Here is a 10,152-nt window from a genome sequence, read left to right as displayed (position 1 = left end):
GTGTTTTACATTAGGGTTAGTGCTTCAAACTATGGTTTTACATTAGGGTTAGGGTTTCAAACTAGGGTTTTACATTAGGGTTAGGGTTTCAAACTAGGGTTTTACATTAGGGTTAGGGTTTCAAACTAGGGTTTCAATTTAGGGTTAGGGTTTCAAACTAGGGTTTATCATTAGGGTTAGGGTTTCAAACTAGGGTTTTACATTAGGGTTAGGGTTTCAAACTAGTGTTTAACATTAGGGTTAGGGTTTCAAACTAGTGTTTTACTTTAGGGTTAATGCTTCAAACTAGGGTTTTACATCAGGGTTAGCGTTTCAAACTAGGGTTTTACATTATGGTTAGTGTTTCAAACTAGGGTTTTACATTTGGGTTAAGTTTACAAACTAAGGTTTTACATTAGGGTTAGGGTTTCAAACTAGGGTTTCACATTAGTGTTAGGATTTCAAACAGGGGTTTCAAATTAGGGTTAGGGTTTCAAACAAGGGTTTCAAATTAGGGTTAGGGTTTCAAACTAGGGTTTTACATTAGGGTTAGGGTTTCAAACTAGGGTTTAACATTAGGGTTAGGGTTTCAAACTAGGGTTTCAAATTAGGGTTAGGGTTACAAACAAGGGGTTTTACATTAGGGTTAGGGTTTCAAACTAGGGTTTCAAATTAGGGTTAGGGTTTCAAACTAGGGTTTTACATTAGGGTTAGGGTTTCAAACTAGGGTTTAACATTAGGGTTAGGGTTTCAAACTAGGGTTTCAAATTACGGTTAGGGTTACAAACTAGGGTTTCAAATTAGTCTTAGGGTTTCAATCTAGGGTTTTGTTTTAGGGTTAGGGTTTCAAACTAGGGTTTTACATTAGGTTTAGGGTTTCAAACTAGGGTTTTACATTAGGGTTAGGGTTACAAACTAGGGTTTTACATTAGGGTTAGGGTTTCAAACTAGGGTTTTACATTAGGGTTAGGGTTTCAAACTAGGGTTTCAATTTAGGGTTAGGGTTTCAAACTAGGGTTTATCATTAGAGTTAGGGTTTCAAACTAGGGTTTTACATTAGGGTTAGGGTTTCAAACTAGGGCTTATAATTAGGGTTAGGGTTTCAAACTAGTGTTTTACATTAGGGTTAATGCTTCAAACTAGGGTTTTACATTAGGGTTGGGTTTCAAACTAGGGCTTTACATTTGGGTTAGGGTTACAAACAAGGGTTTTACATTAGGGTTAGGGTTTCAAACTAGGGTTTTGCATTAGGGTTAGGGTTTCAAACTAGGGTTTATCATTAGGGTTAGGGTTTCAAACTAGGGTTTTACATTAGGGTTAGGGTTACAAACTAGGGTTTTACATTACGGTTAGGGTTTCAAACTAGGGTTTTACATTAGGGTTAATGCTTCAAACTAGGGTTTTACATTAGGGTTACGCTTTCAAACTAGGGTTTTACATTAGGGTTAGGGTTTCAAACTAGGGTTTAAAATTAGGGTTAGGGTTTCAAACTAGGGTTTAAGATTAGGGTTAGGGTTCCAAACTAGGGTTTTACATTAGTGTTAAGGTTACAAACTAGGGTTTTACATTAGGGTTAGGGTTTCAAACTAGGGTTTCAAATTAGGGTTAGGGTTTCAAACTAGGCTTTCTAATTAGGGTTAGGGTTTTAAACTAGGGTTTATCATTAGGGTTAGGGTTTCAAACTAGGGTTTTACATTAGGGTTAGGGTTTCAAACTAGGGTTTCTAATTAGGGTTAGGGTTTCAAACTAGGGTTTTATATTAGGGTTAGGGTTTCAAACTAGGGTTTCAAATTAGGGTTAGGGTTTCAAACAAGGGTTTTACATTAGGGTTAGGGTTTCAAACAAGGGTTTTACATTAGGGTTAGGGTTTCAAAAAAGGGGTTTTAAATTAGGGTTAGGGTTTCAAACTTGGGTTTTACATTAGGTTTAGGGTTTCAAACTAGGGTTTCAAATTAGGGTTTGGGTTTCAAATTGAGGTTTTACATTAGGATTAGGGTTACAAACTAGGGTTTTACATTAGGGTTAGGGTTACAAACTAGGGTTTTACATTAGGGTTAGGGTTTCAAACTAGGGTTTCAAATTAGGTTTGGGGTTTCAAACTAGGGTTTTACATTAGGGTTAGGGTTAGGGTTTCAAACTAGGGTTTTACATTAGGGTTAGGGTTTCAAAATAGGGTTTAACATTAGGGTTAGGGTTTCAAACTAGGGTTTCAAATTAGGGTTAGGGTTGCAAACTAGGGTTTTACATTAGCGCTAGGGTTTTAAACTCGGGTTTCAAATTAGGGGTAGGGTTTCAAACTAGGGTTTTACATTACGGTTAGGGTTTCAAACTAGGGTTTAACGTTAGGGTTAGGGTTTCAAACTAGGGTTTTACATCAGGGTTAGGGTTTCAAACTAGGGTTTCAAATTAGGGTTAGGGTTTCAAACTAGTGTTTTACATTAGGGTTAGGGTTTCAAACTAGGGTTTTACATTAGGGTTAGGGTTTCACACTAAGGTTTTACATTAGGGTTAGGGTTACAAACTAGGGTTTAAATTTAGGGTTAGTGTTTCAAACTAGGGTTTATCATTAGGGTTAGGGTTTCAAACTAGGGTTTTACATTAGGGTTAGGGTTTCAAATTAGGGTTTAACATTAGGGTTAGCGTTTCAAACTAGTGTTTTACATTAGGGTTAATGCTTCAAACTAGGGTTTTACATTAGGGTTAGGGTTTTAAACTATGGTTTCAAATTAGATTTGGGGTTTCAAACTAGGGTTTTACATTAGAGTTAGCGTTTCAAACTAGTGTTTTACATTAGGGTTAGTGCTTCAAACTAGGGTTTTACATTAGGGTTAATGCTTCAAACTAGGGTTTTACATTAGGGTTAGGGTATCAAACTAGGGTTTTACATTAGTGTTAGGTTTTCAAACTAGGGTTTTACATTTGGGTTAGGGTTACAAACTAGGGTTTTACATTAGGGTTAGGGTTTCAAACTAGGGTTTTACATTAGGGTTAGGGTTTTAAACTATGTTTTCAAATTAGATTTGGGGTTTCAAACTAGGGTTTTACATTAGAGTTAGCGTTTCAAACTAGTGTTTTGCATTAGGTTTAGGGTTTCAAACTAGGGTTTATCATTAGGGTTAGGGTTTCAAACTAGGGTTTTACATTAGGGTTAGGGTTACAAACTAGGGTTTTACATTACGGTTAGGGTTTCAAACTAGGGTTTAACGTTAGGGTTAGGGTTTCAAACTAGGGTTTTACATTAGGGTTAATGCTTCAAACTAGGGTTTTACATTAGGGTTACGCTTTCAAACTAGGGTTTCAAATTAGGGTTAGAGTTACAAACTAGGGTTTTACATTAGGGTTACTGCTTCAAACTAGGGTTTTACATTAGGGTTAGGGTTTCAAACAAGGGTTTTACATTAGGGTTAGGGTTTCAAACTAGCGTTTAACATTAGGGTTAGGGTTCCAAACTAGGGTTTTACATTAGTGTTAAGGTTACAAACTAGGGTTTTACATTAGGGTTAGGGTTTCAAACTAGGGTTTCAAATTAGGGTTAGGGTTTCAAACTAGGGTTTCAAATTAGGGTTAGGGTTTTAAACTAGGGTTTATCATTAGGGTTAGGGTTTCAAACTAGGGTTTTACATTAGGGTTAGGGTTTCAAACTAGGCTTTCTAATTAGGGTTAGGGTTTTAAACTAGGGTTTATCATTAGGGTTAGGGTTTCAAACTAGGGTTTTACATTAGGGTTAGGGTTTCAAACTAGGGTTTCTAATTAGGGTTAGGGTTTCAAACTAGGGTTTTATATTAAGGTTAGGGTTTCAAACTAGGGTTTCAAATTAGGGTTAGGGTTTCAAACAAGGGTTTTACATTAGGGTTAGGGTTTCAAACAAGGGTTTTACATTAGGGTTAGGGTTTCAAAACAGGGGTTTTAAATTAGGGTTAGGGTTTCAAACTTGGGTTTTACATTAGGTTTAGGGTTTCAAACTAGGGTTTCAAATTAGGGTTTGGGTTTCAAATTGAGGTTTTACATTAGGATTAGGGTTACAAACTAGGGTTTTACATTAGGGTTAGGATTTCAAACTAGGGTTTCAAATTAGGTTTGGGGTTTCAAACTAGGGTTTTACATTAGGGTTAGGGTTTCAAACTAGGGTTTTACATTAGGGTTAGGGTTTCAAAATAGGGTTTTACATTAGGGTTAGGGTTTCAAAATAGGGTTTAACATTAGGGTTAGGGTTTCAAACTAGGGTTTCAAATTAGGGTTAGGGTTGCAAACTAGGGTTTTACATTAGCGCTAGGGTTTCAAACTCGGGTTTCAAATTAGGGGTAGGGTTTCAAACTAGGGTTTTACATTACGGTTAGGGTTTCAAACTAGGGTTTAACGTTAGGGTTAGGGTTTCAAACTAGGGTTTTACATTAGGGTTAGGGTTTCAAACTAGGGTTTCAAATTAGGGTTAGGGTTTCAAAGTAGGGTTTTACATTAGGGTTAGGGTTTCAAACTAGGGTTTTACATTAGGGTTAGGGTTTCACACTAAGGTTTTACATTAGGGTTAGGGTTACAAACTAGGGTTTTACATTAGTGTTAGGGTTTCAAACTGGGGTTTCAATTTAGTGTTAGGGTTTCAAACTAGGGTTTAACATTAGGGTTAATGCTTCAAACTAGGGTTTTACATTAGGGTTAGCGTTTCAAACTAGTGTTTTACATTAGGGTTAGTGCTTCAAAATATGGTTTTACATTAGGGTTAGGGTTTCAAACTAGGGTTTTACATTAGGGTTAGGGTTTCAAACTAGGGTTTTACATTAGGGTTAGGGTTTCAAACTAGGGTTTCAATTTAGGTTTAGGGTTTCAAACTAGGGTTTATCATTAGGGTTAGGGTTTCAAACTAGGGTTTTACATTAGGGTTAGGGTTTCAAACTAGTGTTTAACATTAGGGTTAGGGTTTCAAACTAGTGTTTTACTTTAGGGTTAATGCTTCAAACTAGGGTTTTACATCAGGGTTAGCGTTTCAAACTAGGGTTTTACATTATGGTTAGTGTTTCAAACTAGGGTTTTACATTTGGGTTAGGTTTACAAACTAAGGTTTTACATTAGGGTTAGGGTTTCAAACTAGGGTTTCACATTAGAGTTAGGATTTCAAACAGGGGTTTCAAATTAGGGTGAGGGTTTCAAACAAGGGTTTCAAATTAGGGTTAGGGTTTCAAACTAGGGTTTTACATTAGGGTTAGGGTTTCAAACTAGGGTTTAACATTAGGGTTAGGGTTTCAAACTAGGGTTTCAAATTAGGGTTAGGGTTACAAAAAAGGGGTTTTACATTAGGGTTAGGGTTTCAAACTAGGGTTTCAAATTAGGGTTAGGGTTTCAAACTAGGGTTTTACATTAGGGTTAGGGTTTCAAACTAGGGTTTAACATTAGGGTTAGGGTTTCAAACTAGGGTTTCAAATTAGGGTTAGGGTTACAAACAAGGGGTTTTACATTAGGGTTAGGGTTTCAAACTAGGGTTTTACATTAGGGTTAGGGTTTCAAACTCGGGTTTAAAATTAGGGTTAGGGTTTCAAACAAGGGTTTTACATTAGGGTTAGGGTTTCAAACTAGGGTTTTACATTAGGGTTAGGGTTTCAAACTAGGGTTTTACATTAGAGTTAGGGTTACAAACTAGGGTTTTACATTAGGGTTAGGGTTTCAAACTAGGGTTTTACATTAGGGTTAGGGTTTCAAACTATGGTTTTACATTAGGGTTAGGGTTACAAACTAGGGTTTTACATTAGGGTTAGGGTTTCAAACTAGGGTTTTAGATTAGGGTTAGGGTTTCAAACTGGGGTTTCAATTTAGTGTTAGGGTTTCAAACTAGGGTTTAACATTAGGGTTAATGCTTCAAACTAGGGTTTTACATTAGGGTTAGTGTTTCAAACTAGTGTTTTACATTAGGGTTAGTGCTTCAAACTAGGGTTTTACATTAGGGTTAGGGTTTCAAACTAGGGTTTTACATTAGGGTTAGGGTTTCAAACTAGGGTTTTATATTAGGGTTAGGGTTTCAAACTAGGGTTTTACTTTAGGGTTAGGGTTTCAAACTAGGGTTTTACATTAGGGTTAGTGTTTCAAACTAGGGTTTTACATTTGGGTTAGGGTTACAAACTAGGGTTTTTTATGAGGGTTAGGGTTTCAAACTAAGGTTTCACATTAGAGTTAGGATTTCAAACAGGGGTTTCAAATTAGGGTTAGGGTTTCAAAATAGGGTTTTACATTAAGGTTTGGGTTTCAAACTAGGGTTTAACATTAGGGTTAGGGTTTCAAACTAGGGTTTCAAATTAGGGTTAGGGTTACAAACAAGGGGTTTTACATTAGGGTTAGGGTTTCAAACTAGGGTTTTACATTAGGGTTAGGGTTTCAAACTCGGGTTTAAAATAAGGGTTAGGGTTTCAAACTAGGGCTTTACATTAGGGTTAGGGTTTAAAACTAGGGTTTCAAATTAGGCTTAGGGTTTCAATCTAGGGTTTTGTTTTAGGTTTAGGGTTTCAAACAAGGGTTTTACATTAGGGTTAGGGTTTCAAACTATTGTTTTACATTAGGGTTAGGGTTTCAAACTAGGGTTTTACATTAGAGTTAGGGTTACAAACTAGGGTTTTACATTAGGGTTGGGGTTTCAAACTAGGGTTTTACATTAGGGTTAGGGTTTCAAACTATGGTTTTACATTAGTGTTAGGGTTACAAACTAGGGTTTTACATTAGGGTTAGGGTTTCAAACTAGGGTTTTACCTTAGGGTTAGGGTTTCAAACTAGGGTTTAAATTTAGGGTTAGTGTTTCAAACTAGGGTTTATCATTAGGGTTAGGGTTTCAAACTAGGGTTTTACATTAGGGTTAGGTTTCAAATTAGGGTTTAACATTAGGGTTAGCGTTTCAAACTAGTGTTTTACATTAGGGTTAATGCTTCAAACTAGGGTTTTACATTAGGGTTAGGGTTTTAAACTATGGTTTCAAATTAGATTTGGGGTTTCAAACTAGGGTTTTACATTAGAGTTAGCGTTTCAAACTAGTGTTTTACATTAGGGTTAGGGTTTCAAACTAGGGTTTCAAATTAGGGTTAGGGTTTCAAACTAGGGTTTTACATTAGGGTTAGGGTTTCAAACTAGGGTTTTACATTAGGGTTAGGGTTTCACACTAAGGTTTTACATTAGGGTTAGGGTTACAAACTAGGGTTTTACATTAGTGTTAGGGTTTCAAACTGGGGTTTCAATTTAGTGTTAGGGTTTCAAACTAGGGTTTAACATTAGGGTTAATGCTTCAAACTAGGGTTTTACATTAGGGTTAGCGTTTCAAACTAGTGTTTTACATTAGGGTTAGTGCTTCAAACTATGGTTTTACATTAGGGTTAGGGTTTCAAACTAGGGTTTTACATTAGGGTTAGGGTTTCAAACTAGGGTTTTACATTAGGGTTAGGGTTTCAAACTAGGGTTTCAATTTAGGGTTAGGGTTTCAAACTAGGGTTTATCATTAGGGTTAGGGTTTCAAACTAGGGTTTTACATTAGGGTTAGGGTTTCAAACTAGTGTTTAACATTAGGGTTAGGGTTTCAAACTAGTGTTTTACTTTAGGGTTAATGCTTCAAACTAGGGTTTTACATCAGGGTTAGCGTTTCAAACTAGGGTTTTACATTATGGTTAGTGTTTCAAACTAGGGTTTTACATTTGGGTTAAGTTTACAAACTAAGGTTTTACATTAGGGTTAGGGTTTCAAACTAGGGTTTCACATTAGTGTTAGGATTTCAAACAGGGGTTTCAAATTAGGGTTAGGGTTTCAAACAAGGGTTTCAAATTAGGGTTAGGGTTTCAAACTAGGGTTTTACATTAGGGTTAGGGTTTCAAACTAGGGTTTAACATTAGGGTTAGGGTTTCAAACTAGGGTTTTACATTAGGGTTAGGGTTTCAAACTAGGGTTTTACATTAGGGTTAGGGTTTCAAACTCGGGTTTAAAATTAGGGTTAGGGTTTCAAACAAGGGTTTTACATTAGGGTTAGGGTTTCAAACTAGGGTTTTACATTAGGGTTAGGGTTTCAAACTAGGGTTTTACATTAGAGTTAGGGTTACAAACTAGGGTTTTACATTAGGGTTAGGGTTTCAAACTAGGGTTTTACATTAGGGTTAGGGTTTCAAACTATGGTTTTACATTAGGGTTAGGGTTACAAACTAGGGTTTTACATTAGGGTTAGGGTTTCAAACTAGGGTTTTAGATTAGGGTTAGGGTTTCAAACTGGGGTTTCAATTTAGTGTTAGGGTTTCAAACTAGGGTTTAACATTAGGGTTAATGCTTCAAACTAGGGTTTTACATTAGGGTTAGTGTTTCAAACTAGTGTTTTACATTAGGGTTAGTGCTTCAAACTAGGGTTTTACATTAGGGTTAGGGTTTCAAACTAGGGTTTTACATTAGGGTTAGGGTTTCAAACTAGGGTTTTATATTAGGGTTAGGGTTTCAAACTAGGGTTTTACATTAGGGTTAGGGTTTCAAACTAGGGTTTTACATTAGGGTTAGTGTTTCAAACTAGGGTTTTACATTTGGGTTAGGGTTACAAACTAGGGTTTTTTATGAGGGTTAGGGTTTCAAACTAAGGTTTCACATTAGAGTTAGGATTTCAAACAGGGGTTTCAAATTAGGGTTAGGGTTTCAAAATAGGGTTTTACATTAAGGTTTGGGTTTCAAACTAGGGTTTAACATTAGGGTTAGGGTTTCAAACTAGGGTTTCAAATTAGGGTTAGGGTTACAAACAAGGGGTTTTACATTAGGGTTAGGGTTTCAAACTAGGGTTTTACATTAGGGTTAGGGTTTCAAACTCGGGTTTAAAATAAGGGTTAGGGTTTCAAACTAGGGCTTTACATTAGGGTTAGGGTTTAAAACTAGGGTTTCAAATTAGGCTTAGGGTTTCAATCTAGGGTTTTGTTTTAGGTTTAGGGTTTCAAACAAGGGTTTTACATTAGGGTTAGGGTTTCAAACTATTGTTTTACATTAGGGTTAGGGTTTCAAACTAGGGTTTTACATTAGAGTTTAGGTTACAAACTAGGGTTTTACATTAGGGTTAGGGTTTCAAACTAGGGTTTTACATTAGGGTTAGGGTTTCAAACTATGGTTTTACATTAGTGTTAGGGTTACAAACTAGGGTTTTACATTAGGGTTAGGGTTTCAAACTAGGGTTTTACCTTAGGGTTAGGGTTTCAAACTAGGGTTTAAATTTAGGGTTAGTGTTTCAAACTAGGGTTTATCATTAGGGTTAGGGTTTCAAACTAGGTTTTACATTAGGGTTAGGTTTCAAATTAGGGTTTAACATTAGGGTTAGCGTTTCAAACTAGTGTTTTACATTAGGGTTAATGCTTCAAACTAGGGTTTTACATTAGGGTTAGGGTTTTAAACTATGGTTTCAAATTAGATTTGGGGTTTCAAACTAGGGTTTTACATTAGAGTTAGCGTTTCAAACTAGTGTTTTACATTAGGGTTAGTGCTTCAAACTAGGGTTTTACATTAGGGTTAATGCTTCAAACTAGGGTTTTACATTAGGGTTAGGGTTTCAAACTAGGGTTTTACATTAGTGTTAGGTTTTCAAACTAGGGTTTTACATTTGGGTTAGGGTTACAAACTAGGGTTTTACATTAGGGTTAGGGTTTCAAACAAGGGTTTTACATTAGGGTTAGGGTTTCAAACTAGGGTTTAACATTAGGGTTAGGGTTTCAAACTAGGGTTTTACATTAGGGTTAGGGTTACAAACTAGGGTTCAACATTAGGATTAGGGTTTCAAACTAGGGTTTTACATTAGGGTTAGGGTTTCAAACTAGGGTTTCAAATTAGGCTTAGGGTTTCAATCTAGGGTTTTGTTTTAGGGTTAGGGTTTCAAACTAGGGTTTTACATTAGGTTTAGGGTTTCAAACTAGGGTTTTACATTAGGGTTAGGGTTACAAACTAGGGTTTTACATTAGGGTTAGGGTTTCAAACTAGGGTTTTACATTAGGGTTAGGGTTTCAAAGTAGGGTTTCAATTTAGGGTTAGGGTTTCAAACTAGGGTTTTACATTAGGGTTAATGCTTCAAACTAGGGTTTTACATTAGGGTTGGGTTTCAAACTAGGGCTTTACATTTGGGTTAGGGTTACAAACAAGGGTTTTACATTAGGGTTAGGGTTTCAAACTAGGGTTTTGCATTAGGGTTAGGGTTTCAAACTA

This window comes from Vanacampus margaritifer, unplaced genomic scaffold (genome assembly GCF_051991255.1).
Source record: "Vanacampus margaritifer isolate UIUO_Vmar unplaced genomic scaffold, RoL_Vmar_1.0 HiC_scaffold_22, whole genome shotgun sequence".
Lineage (NCBI taxonomy): Eukaryota > Metazoa > Chordata > Actinopteri > Syngnathiformes > Syngnathidae > Vanacampus > Vanacampus margaritifer.
Note: the sequence above shows the minus strand (reverse complement) of the source record.